Here is a 19,469-nt window from a genome sequence, read left to right as displayed (position 1 = left end):
TGCAAACATATTTTTTTTTAAAGTAACCAAGTTTCTTCATATAGCCTTCTTGGCATTAAATGTCCTATCTCTGGTGAGAAAGGATGTCTCTTTACTTCCTGGTACTGGGAGGGTGTCTTTCACAGGAGAGATTTATTTTCTGCTTTCAGGGGGACAGAGGAGCATCTGAGTGTCCTTGCACAGGCCGTCTCTTCTATAACTTTTATTTAAAATAATATGCTAAAGTGGCACATTTTGGGACTGCCTCCCTATGGTTCTTACAGTATTCATGAAAGAGGTTTTTATTTTATAGCTATTTGAAACATTTCATAATTGGTTCCAAAAAGAAATGTTAGATTCACCATAAAGAAGAGAAAATAAATACACTTTTAAGCTCTGGATTTCTGTTATATTTAGATTTTAAAAGTTCAAGTCTAGTTTGCTAATTTCCCTCCATTTTCCTTTTAATAGAACCAGTTCAGAATCTTGCAATGGATCAGTTCCAGAGTAGTTTCATTTTACCTGTAGAAATTTCAGTTTTATGAGTACTCTACTTTTCAAATGTATAATAGATATGCTTTGCCTTTATACTAACTTGTTCTATTTTAATTTTTACTGAGACTCTCTCGTCTGTTTGCTTAAATCTTTGATGCTTCAGGCCCATGTATATTTAAAAACAGAACTCATTTTGTTTTAAAAGCATTGAACAAAACAGAAAATGCAACATACTATATACTGAGATGGAAAATGCTGAAATTCCTTTTTTTTAAAGCAAACCTTTCAAGTTTTAGCATTACATATACTCTACATTTCAATTAAGAGTTAGTAGAGATGCTAAGAAACAAGAATAATAAGTTAAGCCAAGGAGTTAAAAGATAATATAAACAGACCCACAGGTGATTCAGATGTTAAACCCATACATTAAGAACCTGTAATGAATATTTTCAAGAAAATAGGAGAAAAATCATCAGAACCCAATGGCTTCACCAAATAATTCTTCCAAATATGTAAGGAATTAAGCCAGAATAACCTTGATTCTAAAACCTGAGAAATCATTACAGGAAAGGAAAATTACAGGCAAATTTCTCTTATGAATAAAAATACATAAATTTTTAACAAATATTATCAAATCAAAGTAAATAGTATATAAAAAAATAGTTCCAAATCATGGCTAAATTGAGTTTACTCTGAGAATATAGAATTGGCTTAACATTGGAAAACCAGTTTAATTCACCACATTTAAAGATATTAAAAGTTGATTAGGGGCACCTGGGTGGCTCAGTTGGTTGAGCGTCTGACTTGGCTCAGGTCATGAACTCGGCAGTTCATGAGTTCAAGCCCCATGTTGGGCTCTGTGCTGACAGCTCAGAGCCTGGAGCCTGCTTCAGATTCTTTGTCTCCCTGTCGCTCTGTCACTCCCCCACTCACACTCTGTCTCTCAAAAATAAATAAAAATTTAAAAAAAAATGTTTTTAAGTTGATCAGCTCAGTTGGCTCAGAAAAAGAATATGATAAAATTCTACAACCATTAATGATTTTTAAAAAAAACTTTTTTGGCAAACTAGGAATATAAATGTATTTAATCTGAAAACTATGAGAAGTAGCTAAGAAAACATTTTACTTAATGTTATGCTGAAAGTTTTCACTTTGAATTTGGAAATAAGTTCGCCACTGTTCAAAATTTGATTGGAAGTTCTAGCCAGTATGACGACAACAACAAAAAATAGGACAAGAGATAATAGACCAGGCATTATAATGAAGAAATAAAACAATCTACTTTTTATAGATAATTGTCTTAGATCAGTGCATTATCTATAAGAATTCAGTTTTTTAAAAATGTTTTTTTAACATTCATTTTTGAGAGACAGAGAGACAGAGCATGAGTGGGGAAGGGGCAGAGAGAGAGAGACACAGAATCCGAAGCAGGCTCCAGGCTCCGAGCTGTCAGCACACAGCCCTACGCGGGGCTCGAACCCACGAACTGCAGGATCATGACCTGAGCCAAAGTCGGATGCTCAACCAACTAAGCCACCCAGGCGCCCTTATTAGAATTTAGTTTTATTTCATTTTTATATACCAGAAACAGAAATTAAATTCTTTTTAATTTTTTAAGTTTATGTTTTTTGAGAGAGAGACAAAGACAGTGCAAGTGGGGGAGGGGCAGAGAGAGAGGGAAAAAGAGAATCCCAAGCAGGACTTGTGCTGCCAGACAGAGCCCAATGTGGAGCTTGAACCCATGAAACCTCAAGATCACGACCTGAGCCAAAACCAAGAGTTGGATGCTTAACTGACTGAACCACCCAGGTGCCCCAGAAATTAAATTCTTAACAAAGATACCATTTATAATAACATCAAAAATATCAATATTTAAGGATAGTGTTAACAGAAATTATGTAAGATTTCTACATGGAAGACTATAGAACATCACTGTGAGAAACTGAGGAAACCTAATGTAAACATAAAGATATCATTGATGGGGCACCTGGGTGGCTCAGTCAGTTAAGTGTCTGACTTCAGCTCAGGTCATGATCTCACTCGGTTTTTGAGTTCGAGCTCCACATCAGGCTCTGTGCTGATAGCCCAGAGCCTGGAGCCTGCTTCGGATTCTGTGTCTCCTCTCTCTCTCTCTCTCTGCCCCTCCCCCACTCACACTCTATCTCTCTCTCAAAAATAAATAAACATAAAAAAATTTTTTTTTAAACTGCAAAGGGAACAGGGTAAAGACTTTCTTGAATAAGAACATGGTAGGAAGACTTATTCTACTGAATACTGAGTCTTGTTGTCAAGCTGTTGCTAATGCAAGGATACAGAATAGAAAATTTAAAAATTATTTTAGAAGATTGCAAGAATAGACCAATGGAATTAGAAAGTTTATAAAAATAAAAGGCCATAAGGGGGCCTCAGTCGGCTAAGTGTCAGACTCTTGGTTTCCGCTCAGGTCATGATCTCACAGCAGTTCCTGGGATATAGCTCCGCATCTGGCTCTGCACTGACAGTGCAGATCCTGCCTGAGATTCTCTCTCTTTCCCTCTCTTTCTGTCCCTCCCCTGCTTGCATGCTTTCTCTGTCTCTCCCTCCCTCTCTCTCCCTCTCTCAAAATAAATAAACTTTAAAAAAAAGTTAAAAAAAATAAAAAAGCCATAGGAACAGAGGTACTTAGTTTATGAGGAAGGATTGGGGGACAGAAAGGAAAAAAACCCAGTATTTTTAACAATAATGAAAATTATAAAATTGGGTATTCATACAGGAAAAAAATGCACCTTGATTCCTACCTCATAAAAGCAATTACAAGTAAAGTATAGATATAAATGTTACTGATACATTACGAATAACTAAGAGTGCTAGAAATATTCAGATGTCTGCAGCATTGTTCTTCAAAAGTGTGACTAGCAAAGATCTTACACAGCCTCCACCTTTGGGGTGTCTCCAGATGAATTTAGGGAAGCTAAAACATAATTATTCACCCATACCCCCAATCAATCATGGAGAATTCATTAAATGCCATTAAATGCTGACGAGAAAAGATTACAGTTCAGGTGTGTTTGAGGGGAGTGGACCTGAAAGCAAGGACGTTTAGAAACCCAGCAAGATTTAAGGTGTTTGAAGCTTACAATAACATTGTTAGTTTTGGAATGGAAAGAAAGCGGCAAATCAAAAAGATATTTTAATAGGGCTTAGCAGCTGGGTTGGTATGGGGGCAAAATGGGAAAAAGTCTAAATGACCCAGAGGTTTTGAGACTTATCCTTTTCTTAAGGACAGAAAATCAAGAAGACGTGGTGCCTGGGTGGCTCAGTCAGTAAGCATCCAACTCTTGGTTTTGGCTCAAGTCATGATCTCACAGTTGGTGAGTCTGAGCCCCACATGGGGCTCCATACTGCCTGTAAGGAGTCTGCTTGGGATTCTCTCCTCTCTGCCCCTCCCCACCCCTTGAAATAAATAAATAAACTTTAAAGAAAGAAAATCAGGAAGGCAGTCTGGTTTGGGAGAGAAAATTATTGAGTTTGAGGTGACAGAGGCATATGCAAACGAAAATGCCCAAAGAAGTAAGTTATTGGCAGTAAAGGTGCGAGGGGCGAGGCCTAGGATATTCAACAGTGTCTGCGGACAAATGACACATGGCTACTCACTGTCTGTCTCAATTCTCTCACATCTGTTCCTTGAGTTACAATTGTGGTATCATCTGCATTCACAGATCACTAGCCTGGTTTTGGAATGGAGGGGAAGGGACAAGTGCTGATGTTAACAGAGATGGACAATTCCTGCTGAGAGTTGCCTTTGAATAACTCTTAAGTCACACAGAACATTGATAAAACTTTAAACTAGCCTCGGCTTAAGACATTCTAGATAAAGAGATATTTCGGTAGATTCTGGCAAGCCACTCCATTATTTCACTAGCATTAGAATCTTTTGGGCACCTTCTTTCATCAATTAAACTCACCCAGTAGAATATTAGTAAGGGATGATGCCACATCTGAGGAACAATCCACTTAACTTCTTCAGGTGGGCTTAGGGAGGACATCAGTTATCTGGTATGGAAGAAAATCTTCTTCATGACTCCTCTTTTCCTATTCTTTCTAGTATAGGGATAAGGCAATATATAAATATTTATGGCCATGCATGATGGTTGTCATTGACCACCATTCTACTAATGGATGGCACCTGGATCCAAAAAAAAAAAAAAAAGTTATTCTTTAATGGAATAAAGTTCTGAATGATCCAAATTTCAGAGGAGTGCATAAGCATGAATATTTATGTAACACATTACCATTTAAAAACATTTTTTTCTCCTTTCAAAGCTTTCTAATTGAGCTATAAAAATTCATGCTAGCCTAGAATTAGGCATCCATGCTAAGTGCCCAGAAGTGCCATGTTAACACTTTAATCAAGTTTGGGGGCTGGGGCTGAGGTGGCAAATTTTCTCTCCCCTACTCCTATGATACCAATTTTCTAATTCTTTCTGTAAGAATTCTTATTTCCACATAATTCTTTGCTAATAGTCACTGATCAAACTGCCTTTTGACCTTGGGGCCTATTTAAAAGAATTTTGGGAGGTGGGGGAAGTACTTTAGGAATAGAAGAAATGAAATCAAATTCATAATGTTTCCATTTAACAATCAGGAGCTTTTATGGGCAGGTAAACAGTGAAGCAAAGATGATATTTACTTTATAACAGCAAAGAGTATTGTAGGGGACAAAGGCAGACCACCCCAAGATGGGCCACTTTATCAAAATTATTTTGAGTTATAAGCCATCAAAACCCAGCAGATTTAGAACAGCTCTTTACCCCCCTCTTCTGCCTAAATTTACATTGGAAGGGAGAGTGTATACCAGGAAGAGAGCTATTAACAGAGATGCTTTTTTACCTAAGAAACTTATCTGCATAATAGGGCAACCTTTGTTTTCTAAACATCTCCTCTCACCTTCCTACTAATGGCCTTCTTCCCTTTTGTGTCCCTGGACTCCCAACCCTCTCCTTAGCTCAGAATGTCATATAAGCCTCTTGTTGCCTGTCTTTGGAATTTCATGTCTGTGTGGATTCCCTCTATGTACAAAATTAAATTAGATTTTCTCCTGTTAATCTCTCTCATGTAGATGTAATTCTTAGTCCAGCTAGAAGAAGCTTGGACAGAAGAAAATTTCTTCACTCCCCAGCAATACAAATTGTGGCTCCATTTTAATGCTAGAAATGGTCTTCTTATAGATAAGAAAAAGAAAAAAAAAGGTTTCTATAGAAGAATTTGAGATTAATGAATTGCTCTATTTCATTACAATGTGGGGGTTGGGTTTGATTTCAGAATCCCTGTCAATAACAAATGGGTTCTAAGAAGATATGAGGGAATTCAGATTGCCTCTCTGTAGACAGTCTGTGTGGAAGCCACAATTTGAGACTTAACCTCCACTTCAGGGAGTATCAGAGAACTCAGTGTGCTTCAAATAAGATCAGGTCTTTATCTTGTCTCTGTAGAGAAGATGTTCTTCTAACCCTAATAAAGAAAATTCAATAAAATAAATAGTAGTGAAGGCATACAACCAAATTCACCTGGGTTAGGAATACAAATCATTGCCCTTACTAACAAACCATAACTTTTATGGCCAGTTTATGATTGTGATAAAGGCCCTAATGATGTGAATGAGCACAAAGCCTTTACTTTTCTAAGCTATTCCATGAAATCTGTTTATTGCTCAGAGAACAGAGACTAAGAACTTTTATGCAAATGCTCAAATGCACACATGCTTTAATGTACTAATAAATAATATTTTCCCCTACCCCAGCAACCATTTCCTATCGAATCTTCTCTGCCCAAACTTCTGCAAACCCTATCACTCAGCATCAACTGATTCTACTAATCAGGGATGGACACCTTAGTCATCTTTGACCTGTTAGATTTTCTCTTCCAGGAAACTGAGTTTGGGAAACTGCCTGAGAGATTGGTACAGGGATCAAACTGAAGGGTCAGAGAGACATGGAGCTAAAGCTTTCATGTTGGGATAGCTGGAAATCTAATTTTCAGAGAGAAGAATAAAGTAGATGAGAAATGTGGAGAAGAGACACCACATAGACCCAGAGGAACAAAATTGGCTCCCTCTACCACCTCCTCTCATTTAAAAGTAATGTACTTTCTCACTTTTAACACAAAAATGCTCTTGTTTCTATCTAGTGTCTTTCATTCAATATTATATTTGTGCAGTTCATCTATGCTGTTGTATATTGTGTAAGGTTTTCCATTCTCATTCCATTATATGCTAATGTATGCATTTACTACAGTTTATCCGTTCTGTGGATGGGCAAGTACACTGTTTCAACACTTGTTGTGTTCAACAACATGTTGTTGTTGTATGTATGTTCACCTATTGTTACTATATGCCTAGGAACAGAAGTGGTGATTCATGGGCATATAAGTGATATGCCCCGATTCGAGAGACCCCCCGAAAACAAACCACCAGAGTCCAGAGCCAAAGCCAAGCGGCAAGGGTCGTTTATTGCAGGTTCGAACCCGGTCCTCTGCACACTCGTTGCCGGTGACGCAAGAGGCCCCGAGCAAGGATCTTACAGCTTCTTTTATAGACAGGCACAAACAAGTTAGGGATTTTTTTTTGAGGTTACAGAGTTGTTATAGGCTGACATTTAAATTTGAACGCTCAGCAGAACTTGATTGATTCCCGCCTTTATGTCAGACTACGACCGGGCGCGCCCTGGCTGGTTTCGGGAACGGCGGGGGAGGGGAAAGATCTTTTCTTTGCAGTTGTGAGTACACCTGGTAATTTTTCTCTTAGCCTCTCATAAGTAGGTATTTCAGCCTTACTAGATATTGTCAAACCATTACCCAAGGTGGTTATACCAATTTACACATCCATCAGTAGCATCAGGAGCATGTGGTTGCTCCACATCCACACCTCTATCAACACGTGGTATTGTATGTGTGTATATATAGCCATTTTGAAGGAGGTATAATGTGATCTCACTATGGTTTTTAGTTGCATATTTCTGATATCAAATGATGTTGAGCAACATTTCAAATATGTATTGGCCATTTGGATATCCTCTTCTGTGAAGAGGTTTTTTGTCCATTTTTTTTAAATTGACTGTCCTTTCCTTTTTAATTTGCAGGAGTTCTTTATGTATTCTTCACATCTTTACACTTCACTAATGATGTTTGATGAACAGGAATTCTTATTTTTAATGTAGTGAAATTTATAAGTTTTTCCCTTTTTGGCTAATGGCTTTTTTGTGTCTTGTTTAGGAAATCCTTTCTATCTCAAAAATACATATATTTTTCTTAAGATTTTATTTCACCTTTCATTTTAGGCCTGTAATCCATCTCAAATTGATTTTGAATAAGAAAAAGGCAATAATAATTTGGATAAGAAAGAGGTAATAATTCTTTTTATCATATGAATATAAATTGAGTACCATTTATTGAAAAAAATGAACTTTCCTCCATTGTACTATAGTGTCACCTTTGCATAAGTCAAGTGATAATATATAGCATACAAAGTTGAAATATGCTGATATAGAAGTACCATAAAACAAATCAAGAAGTCAGGAATCAGTTGCAGGAAAAAATTACTGAAAGCACAGATAAATTTTAAAGGAAACACCACACTTGATTGTCCTAGAATGTGGGTGTCAAACAACAGTGATTCTTAGAATATGATTCAATCATTTAATGTTTTGTAGTGCTCTGAAACCATTACATTCAGTCTGTAAGAATAAAAAGAACCAAATATTGAATATGACTATGGGATTATGGTTAATAATGGACAAAGTGACAAACTTGTTCTTTTAAACTCTGGCTACAGAGTACTCCTGTGTCAAGACTGAGGCAAACTGAAATGAGACAACTTGGGTACACCTGTGACATAGTCTTGGCCCAATTTTAGAAATCAAGAGTAGTGAGGCCATTTGTGCAATAAAACAAAAGTTTAGGTGAGTGTCTCCTACATAACAACTGATAGCATTTTCTAGCACTGAATAACTTATTGAAAATGTTTTGTCTCTCACATATACATAACTAATCTGGTCTATTGGGAAAAAACAAGTCAGCGAGTGGAGTAATTAAATAACATGTCTGTCAAAGTGTCTGATAGTGTTGTTACACAAATAAAACTACATCGTGGACTTTGTTTTTCCTTTTGTATTTTGGATGTATCAATATGATAATTCAATATAGTTCTTGAGGAATACATGCTATTAATATAAAATGAAACTCAACTTGACTAAATTAGTCTTGAATATAAGTAATGCACAACACCAATATTTTAAAATGTACAACACCAATGTTTTCTAGGCAATGGAAATTAAACCTATCATCTTTAATCTAAAATGATGTTTTAGAAATGTCAAAGATGTCTCTGAAATTGGAATATTAAAAGGGCAGCCTGTGCAAAGTGCCCATTTTGAAATTTAGCTCTGCTGTAGGCCCAAATATTCAGGAAAAAAAAAATTGAAGTTACTGATTAACTGACATTCAGGAAGGAATCATTTCCCAGAATGAGGTCTTAGTAACACAATAGAGTTGCTGGAAGAATGAAACTTCTTGGAGTGAAACGTAAGATAGAGCCTCATCCCTGTGATCACACCTCATCACTCAAGTTTGTTGGGATTGTGCCCAAATTGAGGAAATCTTTTCTACTGTCTGTACACATATGCATGTCACAAGTATTTCGCTCATCTATGGCTCATTAACCACTTACTGGAGATAGAAACCACTTGGTGGGTGGTTGGGCAGAACTACACAACTTACAACCTCTTCCCTTCCTCTTTCCCTTTGTTTCAGGCATTACATGCATAGTTATTTCACCTTGATCAATCTCTCACTATGGATATATATTCTATATTCACTCTCTCCCTTTTTCGCTACCACTTATGGCCCCCATTGCCTTGGAAGATTTCTCTCTGAAGACTAGGGTCAGGCGTGCAACTTTTGCTGTGGCACAGGACCCATTGCTAGAAAAGCATCACACTTGGCTTAAAGCCCTGTAGGTACTGTCTTGAAATTTTTAATTTTGTCTTCGAACTTGTGTTTTGAAAATGAAGTCTAATGGAACAGTGGGGCATGTATATGAGCAAGAGATGGGTGCAATATACATATTAATTGTTTCTTACCACCCCATTCACATGTAACATTTGCCATGCCCCATGAATGTAGAATTCCAGTGGACCCATAACACATGGGAGTTCAAAAAAACTCAGTGAATATAAGTATGTCAAGTCTGTGACTAAGTGTGGGTACTGAGAGCCACAAAAAGCCACATGCTCTTCTTCAACTAGAACTTCTTCTGTAGAAAGAAAAAAAACATCCAAGGAACTCTGTCATATTTTTCCTTATTCATCTTGCTTCTTGTATTAGCCAGTTGTATTGAAAATGATGACATAAATGGAAAGGAAAAGGTAGAGCAACCCACAATTGCTTTTCTTTTCAATCTCTCCTAACTCATCAGTAAGCTGAAGGTAAAGGGTTGGTAGAATACCAAGACACAGTGCATATCAAGACATGGAATAAAACAGTTGAATTAATTTTGTACAGGACTTCGACAAAATACATATTCATGTATTAGCTATGAAATATGAATTATGTAATTTTGGTGATTTCATATATGAGTTAAATGCTCTTATGTTTGAACCTAAAACTGTATCATTGCACAATATAAAGATGAAGGGTAAAAATCATGCCAATAACTTAAAATTTCATTTTTTAATTAGAATGGCATTAAATAACAAAACATGGTGACAACTTGGTGAGTTGTAGAGAAAAAGCTTTATTTTTTAGTACCTTAACTGCACTTTTTTCCTGCTCTTTGATTGAGGGGTATTGCATTTTCATTTGTCACTGGGTCCCACAGATATGCAGCTGGTTCTACTGAAGACTTTTCAGTTGGGAGTCGTGTGCCTCAGTTTTACTAATTGTGGCTGAGAGCATTACAGCAATACTAGCAATATTCCTGAATTATAGAAAGGGAAGATCAAATTTCTTGCTCTTTGAAAACTCCTTGAAAATTTCCTTTGCATTCTCAAGTGGTTTTGAGTAAAACTAATGTCCTCTCAAACAGAATAACCAAGATAATTTTTAAAATTATTTTTTTCTTTAATTATATTGCTTATTTTATCATGAGGATTACAAAATTATTTTTTCTACTGTTTTCGCTGAAAAAGATGTAGCATTTCAGCTGTACTATGGGCTACATGAACTTTGGCCAGCATAGGAACCACAATAACCATATGTTTTCTAGGGCTGGGTTGGGAAACTTACCACCATTTCAGTCTCTGAGAGAAAAGTGTTTTCAGTGCCAAATAAGTAACTTACAAGCCAACTTTCATTCCATAGCCTGTTTGTAAATCAAGCGCTATCTCCTTTTGTTTTACATTTTCTTGTGGTTCAAATATGATGCTTGATATATACTGATGCTTAATGATTGGGAAATGTGTTAATGTTTATTTAAGACCTTGGTATGTTATTTTTCTTTGGGTTAGGCCTGGTCAAGAAGAGACAGGACATATGGACAGGAAGCAGACAAACAGGAAAACCGGAGTTTCAAATTTTTACCAAGATTCAGACATTTCCCACTCATTTTCTTGCTTCTGTAATGACTACTAGGAATACTTATTTTAAGTCATTTTTAGTCACTCATTTCTTTAGTCATTCAAACCCTCAGAGATTGAATGTTTTCTATGAAATTATCCTATAAGAATATAGAAAAATTTCAAAATGCTATTTATCTCCAAGAATTGTATTTGTCTTTAATCAGTAAGAAGAGTGGGAATTCTAACTTGAAGAGAAAAATAAAATAATAAAAATTAAATGATATTCCCTGTAGTCTGTATGTCAATTGTGGTCACATTTAATAATTATTCTTCTGGGTATTAAACCCATCACTTCCAGTTCATCTTTTGAATGCATAATCTTCTCAACCAGTAACCATCCTAATTTGAGACTGGCAACAGTAGTGATAACCAAGTGCCTATATTTGGATTTTTAGGTCACAAGCTCAACATAAACCAGTTTTGCCTTCCTTGAGTTATATTCTTGCTATATTTCATTCTCCCCCCGCCCTTTAAAAGCTATATTTTATTCTCAGATCTCCCTACCATGTAAGGGAAGTCATTTATAAGAGGACAAGTACACAGGTAATTTAAATAGTCTGTTTAGGTAAACTTAACATTAGATTGTTAAAAATTAAATTTATATGAGAAAGCCTTCTTTAAGATGATTTTTCTGACATGTTTTGTTTATAGAACATGTGTACTTTTTTACAAAAGAAGGGACTGTCACAGCTTGTAACTTAAAAAGGGAAGCCTGACCATCATTTCTCTTACTGAACCTTGGTGGTTATTTGAAATATTTGTCCCTGATGCGACCTTCGTTTAATTCCATAGATTTTAAAGAATGGTGGTTTATTTTATTTTTATGAAGACTGTATTTCTGTCATGACACTCTTGGAATGAGTTTATTTCTCAACTTAATTACTTTCATTAAAAATTGTTTTTGTGTGTATTTTACAAAAGTAACCTTAAGACAGAGACTTACCTACTACAGTCAATGTTCGTATTGAGAAACTATGACCAGATTTTGCATTCTCAGAAATCTCTAGTATGGAGATTATTCCACTGTCTTACAGCAGCAAACAACAAAACCACAAACACCTGGTGGTTTTTTTTCCCCCCAATATATGAAATTTATTCTCAAATTGGTTTCCATACAACACCCAGTGCTCATCCCAACCACCTGGTGGTTTTTTAAGCATCTACTGTGTATCAGATTTTTAAAAAACTGTTATTTCATTTAATCTTCATGATAATCTTGTGAGATAAAATGAAATTCTAGGACTAACCTGTAGCCTTAAGAAATAACAGCTTTGTTTTAACACTGTAGGTTAAGAGATAACAGCCTTATTCTGTCAATCAAGGGATGTGATTAGTGTTTGATTGGATTGGGGCAAGGGCCTGTTTGAACTGTTTCCACCTGGGAACTATTGCCTTGTTCTGTTCCCAGGTGATAATAAGACAATGTGGTTGGCTATAAAAACTCTGTACCCCAGCTGTTCGGGATCGCACTCTGGTCAAGAGCATCGGTCCTGATCGATCGGTTTGCCTTGCCTCTCATTGCAGTAAACTTTGTTGTGACTGTCACTGGTGCCCATAGCATCCTGTTTCAGGAATCGTGTGGATGCAACATTTGGTGCATTGGCCGGGAAAGTTAAAGGTCTGAAACAGGGCCCTTTCCTCGGATTGCTCCACCAACCCCTGGAAAGAGGCTCGGGATTGGGAGAGGTAAGGATTGGGGCACGCCATTTGAATGACTCAAGAAGGGTCTGCTGGACGCGGCTATAGACCGAGAGTCAGGGTTCCTACCGGGATGCCGGTGGATCCCATTTGGTTTGGTTTTTGTTAGAAAGGATCCTATTTTCATGTGGCCACCGCGGCCTACTGGCCTCGAGATCTCGAACTTGTGTTCTCTTCATGTCTTAATTATTTTTTCTGTTGATTGTCTTGTGTATCCTACTTGGTTTTGCCTAATTGTTTTCTTTCTGTTGGTTGTGCATCCTTCTTGGTTTTGCCTAACCCATTTCCAGGACTATGGGAAAGCTGCCTCAATTCTCGACTTCCATGTCAAGAAGCCAGTCCTTCGAACTCTCTGCGAGGTGGAATGGACCAGCTTTCAGGTTGAATGGCCTCTGCAGGGGTCCTTTGATCTTACTCTGGTACATAAGTTTCATGCTATTGTCTATTCTAGGCACAAAAATCAAATCCCATACATTGAGGCATGGAGAACCCTCATTGAAAACCCTCCAGATTGGCTAAAACCTTCCCTTCCCCCTCACCTCCCTAAAGCACAGGTTTTGCCGCTTAAAGTCCATCCACTTGATAAGAATATTGACAGGACTAAGCAGCCGTCCCCTTTACCATCTGCACCGGAAGAAGAAGAAGAAACTTGTAAATGGCCCTATAGTTCCCGCCTGGAGAATACGGGTCAGGATGCTTCAGACCAGGAGACAAGCCTGAGTCGGGACACTCCCCTGAGCCCGTCTCACACCCAGTCAGGAACCTCCTTCCATCCCCCTCCTGCTGCCTTACCCCTTTGGCCAGGGCCACCCCTGCAGGGTGATGTCTGACCCTTTATGATTTATGTACCCTTTTCCACTAGCCACTTTTATAATTGGAAGCCTCAAAACCCCCCATTCTCAGAAAAACCCCAAGCATTAATTTCTCTCCTGAAACTATATTTGTGACCCATCAGCCAACCTGGGATGACTGCCAGCAGCTCTTACAGTTTCTCTTCACTGCTGAGGAACGGGATAAGATCCGTCACAAGGCCCAGAAATTGGTGATGGGGCCAAAGGGCATCCCACCGAGGATCCCGCCTTACTCAAGGAAGTCTTTCTTTCCTCGTATCCTGAAGATTGGGATCCAAACACTCCTCATGGTAGGTGATCACGACCCTATTTCGCCAGACTCTACTGGGAGGTCTCTGAGCAGCCGCCTTCCGGCCCACAAACATGTCTAAGGTAACTGAAGTAGTTCGGGGGACCGAGGAGACCCCCTCAGCCTTCTTAGAAAGGCTCATGGAAGTGTACTGTACCTTTACACCTATTGACACTGAGGCACCTGAAAATAGAAGGGCATTAAACCTGGCTTTTATCTCACTTGCAGCCCCAGACATTTGGAAGACATTGCAAAGATGAGATGGGTTCGAAGGGAAAAATTTATCTGAGTTAGTTGAAATAGCCCAAAAAATTTTAACAATAGGGATTCTCAGGAAGAGAGACAGACAAAAAAATTGACTAGGGTCGTAGCGAGGGAAGGGGAACCCAAATGCCCAAAGAATTCTGGTCTGGGAAAAAGAGAAAAGACAGACAAAGGGTTAGAGCGCCACTAGGAAAAAACCAATGTGCATATTGTAAGCAAGAGGGACACTGGACAAAAGATTGCCCCAACTTAGCCGAGCATAAAACTCGGCCACCCCAGGAGTTGATAATGAAAGCTGATTCCGACCCATGGGGCTGTGGCTCGGTGGCCCCTTCTGAGCCGTTGGTTACTGTTAATATAGGGGGCCAGCCTAAGACTTTCTTGGTCGACACCGGGGCAACATTTTCAGTCCTAAAACAAGATCCTGGCCCCACCAGGTGAGGAGCAACCCTGGTGCAAGGAGTGACTGGGTCCCAAACTTGTAAATGGACCACTGAACAAGTAGATTTAGGCCGTAAAACTGTTACACATTCTTTCCTAATCATGCCTGAATGTCCCTACCCTGGATTACTGGGTAGAGACCTATTACATAAACTAACTGCTTCTTTGAGATTCACTAAAGGGGGTATACGTGTTAAAGTCGCCCAGGATGGCCCAACAATAGTAATGGTGACTGTGCCACTTGGGGAAGAGGGCCTACTTACCCCGGTGCCCAATGAAAATGTTGACACAGTCGATACCCTCAAAAGTCTCCAGGCGGACTTTCCCCAGGTATGGGCCAAGACCAATCCACCTGGACTAGTGATTCATCAAGCCCCAGTAATTGTGGAACTTAAGGTGTCTGCGCTTCCGGTAAGACTGAAACAATATCCTATGTCCTGGGAGGCTAGGCAGGGAATTGCTGTTCACATCAAGCGTTTGCATGACTTGGGCATTCTGACCCCATGCAAGTCACCATGGAATACTCCACTTCTCCTTGTCTGAAAGTCTAACTCATCCGATTTCCAGCCAATTCAAGACTTGAGAGCAGTAAACGCCAGAGTAATGGATATTCATCCCACTGTACCCAACCCGTATACTCACATTAGTCTGCTTCCCCCTTCTCAGGTGTATTATACAGTTCTGGACTTAAAAGACGCCTTCTTTGCCATCCCACTGGCCCCACAGAGCCAGGCACTGTTTGCATTTGAATGGACCGATCCTGAAGAGGGAAAAGCTGGACAGCTCACTTGGACACGACTCCCCCATGGATTCAAAAACTCCCTTACTCTTTTTAATGAAGCCCTGCACCAGGATTTAGAACCATTTCGAATCTCCAAACCGCAGGGAACTCTGTTGCAGTATGTTGATGATATCTTGCTGGTGGCCCCCTCTCGTTCAGAATGCCCGAGTGCCACCAAGGAACTCTTGAGTCTTCTGCAAAAACTGGGATACCAAGTATCAGCCAAAAAAGCGCAGATCTGTCACACTGCGGTCAGTTATTTAGGTTACAACATTAAAAAAGGTAAGCACTATCTCGGTGAACAAAGAATTCGTGCTATACTCGATATTCCTCAGCCTAAAACTCGCAAACAAGTTCGCGAGTTCCTGGGGGCAGCAGGCTACTGCAGACTATGGATACGTGGCTTTGCTGAACTGGCAGCCCCTTTGTATGCCACTCTCAAGGGGTCTCTGGAGTCCTTCACATGGGGGGGAGACTCAAACCAAAGCCTTCCAAGCTTTATGAGAGGCTCTCATGACCCCACCGGCCTTGGCCCTGCCAGGTCCCACTAAGCCATTCCATTTGTTTGTAGCTGAGAAAGGGGGTGTAGCCAAGGGAGTTCTGACTCAGCACCTGGGACCTTGGCGCTGACCAGTGGCCTGTTTATCCAAAAGGCTAGACCCAGTTGCTTCCGGGTGGCCCACATGCGTTCGACAGATCGCTGCCACCGCGCTACTAGTCAAAGACCCAGATAAACTAACCCTGGGACAGATGTTGCCTGTTATGGTGCCCCATGAAGGAGGCCTTACTGCGGGCTCCCCCAGAATGGTGGCTATCAAATGCTCGGATTACCCAGTATCAGGCATTGCTGCTCGACCAGCCCCAATACGTTTTTGTGCCCCCAAAGCCTTAAACCCAGCTACTTTGCTGCCCAAAGGACTAGGTCCCCCTCTACATTCTTGCCCAGAGACCTTAGCAACAGTTTCGTCCCTCTGCTCCGATCTCACGGACGTGCCCCTACAGGATCCTGATATCAACATGTTTTCAGACGGCAGTTTTGTGTTTCAAGGGCAAAGGCATGCCGGTGCTGCAGTTACCACAGACCGCGAGGTCCTATGGCAATACACCCTTCCCCCAGGAACATCAGCCTGGTGCACAGAGCTCATCGCACTAACTAAAGCCCTTGAAACTTGGTAAAAACAAGCCAGTTAATATTTATACAGACAGCCGCTATGCCTTTGCAACTGTGCATGTGCACGGGTCCATCTGTCAAGAGCGTGGCCTCCTCACAGCGGAGGGCAAGGACATCAAAAATAAAGCCGAAATTCTAGACCTTCTAACAGCCATCTAACCTGCAAGTCTCAAGATCATTCACTGCCCTGGACATCAAAAAGGCAACTCCCTAGAGGCATTCGGAAACCGCCTGGCTGACACGGGCAGTCTGGGAAAGCTGCCCTAACTGAAAGTAAAAGTGCTTTGGCACTACTGATCTTGATAGACCCCCTGCTTCCACCGGAGCCCAATTACACGCCTAAAGATGTGGAGTGGATTTCAAAAAAAGGAGGAAGTATGATACCGGGACAAAAGTGGTTTCAGGATCCTGAAGGTAAGATACTCTTACCCGAGTCACTTGGGTGACGCATGGTGCATCTCCTCCACCAAGGGACTCATCTGGGAAAAAAAAAGATGGCGGAATTGGTGCAGAAAAAGTTCAGGGCGCAAGTGCTGGGAAAAGAGATTGAGGAGACAGTTGAAAGATGTGTAAGTTGCGCCCAAGTAAATCACGGTGCAAATAAGTTTTCAGAAGCTAAAAGAGATAGAGGAATTGAGCCAGGCCGGTTTTGGGAAGTAGATTTTATTGAAATTAAACCAGGGAAATACAGATACAAATATCTGCTTGATTTTTTTTTGGACATCTTCTCCAGGTGGGTTGAGGCATTCCCCACTAAATCAGAAATGGCTCAGGTGACAGTTAAAAAATTATTAAATGAACTAATTCCTAGAGTCGGGCTGCCTTTGAGCATAGGATAGGACAATGGTCCGCCTTCACAGCACAGGTGTTGCAGCGTCTAGCCAGAGCATTGGGAATAGATTGGAAATTACATTGCTCATATAGACCCCAGAGCTCGGGTCAAGTAGAAAGGATGAATCGGACTCTAAAGGAGACCTTAACCAAATTGTCCCTTGAGACTGGTGAAAATTGGGTTGATGTTCTGCCTTTTGCCCTTTTGCGAGCATGTTGTACTCCATTTATCAAGGGATTGTCCCCTTATGAAATTTTATTTGGCAGACCTCCACCTATCTTGCGGAAGCTAGGGGATGACATAAAGGAACAGCTAGAACAGGACCACTTGTTGGCTTCACTCATGGCCCTGCATCTTGTACAAAAGGAAATAACTAATGCCTTGAAAGAGGCCTTTGCCCATCCTGTTCTTCCCCACCCCTTTCAACCAGGAGACTTAGTTTGGGTCAAGAGGCACGAGCCTAAACCCCTGGAGCCACGCTGGAAAGGACCACACACTGTGATCCTGACTACACCAATGGCCATGAAGATAGACAGTGTCCGAACCTGGATTCATCACTCTCAGGTTAAGAAAAACTGCGCGGAGGTGGGAACACCCAGGACTGATACGGGACCAGAGAACGAACAGCGATGGAAGGTTAAAAGGAATAATAATAGTCTGGGTTTGTATAATAAGCTTGGGAGACTGTGCGGAACTGCACCCCTTGTCTTTTTGGCCATACCAATGGGAACTCAGACACTGTCACAGGGAAGGTGGTAACATCTAATGCCTCTCGTACTATGCCTTGTTTCTTGTTCGACCTGTGTGACCTGGTAGGAGAAGAATGGGGTTGCAAACCTGGGCAAGAACTCTCGGAAACATTGGGGAGAACAATTGTGGATGTGGAAATAGGGCACTAGAGCGAAATTTGGCTAAGATGCAGACAGAAAAAATGAATGTGAAGGAGAGGGTCAATACCACTGTGCCAAATGGGGTTATGGGATGCTAGCCCCCTGGTTAACAGGACGGGACATTGACCCCCTAATTACTCTCCTTAGAACCCCGAACCCCCAATGTGAGGCCCAAGGAAAATGTAACCCAACACCAGCTCATCTATTTTTTCCTCATTCTGAGATACTGGGCACACTTGGGGCCTCCGAATGTATGATGTCATTGTGCCCTTGGGGTTCACGACCAATTTTAACCCTAGAGGACCTCCAAGGGCAGGGTTGGTGCATACTGTGTCATGCCAACAATTCCGGATGAATTCGAGACACTCTCAGTTTGGTAAGGAACAATCTTAGAGCCAGGGAACGTGCCAGGGAGGCCAGCAATAATTGGTATCACTCTTGGTCCCCCTGACTCACATCGCTGCTCACCACCATAGCCGGGCCACTACTGTTGCTACTTCTCGGGTTAACTATCGGCCCATGCATTATCAGTTGGTTAGTACAGTATGTCAAGAGGCGAGTTGGTGAAATAAAAATTATGATTAGGTCCAACTATGTCCCCTTAGTTCCTAGTGATGAATCAAGGGATTGATTCATGGACAAGAAAAGGGGGAAATGTAAGGGTTAAATTGTAGTGTAGGGCTAACCTGTAGTCTTAAGAAATAAGAGTTTTGTTTTAACACTATAGGTTAAGAGGGAACAGCCTTATCCTATCAATCAAGGGATGTGATTAGTGTTTGATTGGATTGGGGCAAGGGCCTGTTTGAACTGTTTCCACCTGGGCACTGTTCCTTTGTTCTGTTCCCAGGTGATAAGACGATGTGGTCAGCTATAAAAACCCTGTACCCCGGCTGTTTGAGACCACACTCTGGTCAAGAGTGTCTGTCGGGACCGATCAGTTTGCCTTGCCTCCCATTGCAATTAACTTTGTTGTGACTGTCACTGGTTCCCATAGCATTCTGTTTCAGGAGTCTTGTGGATGCAACATTAACCCGGATTCCAGTACCCCCCTAACCTTGCCAACAGGCTCTTAAGCCCTTACTATTTCACACATGGTAATGTGCAATGTATCTCAATATCCTTTGTGTATGTTAGAAAGATCTAAGTGGGAGAGAGTTTAGGGGTCCTTTGGTCCTCAACAACTAATAGC

The sequence above is a fragment of the Panthera pardus genome, unplaced genomic scaffold (assembly GCF_024362965.1).
Source record: "Panthera pardus isolate Hobbes unplaced genomic scaffold, ASM2436296v1 HiC_scaffold_8, whole genome shotgun sequence".
Taxonomy (NCBI): domain Eukaryota; kingdom Metazoa; phylum Chordata; class Mammalia; order Carnivora; family Felidae; genus Panthera; species Panthera pardus.
This window is presented reverse-complemented; position numbering follows the sequence as displayed.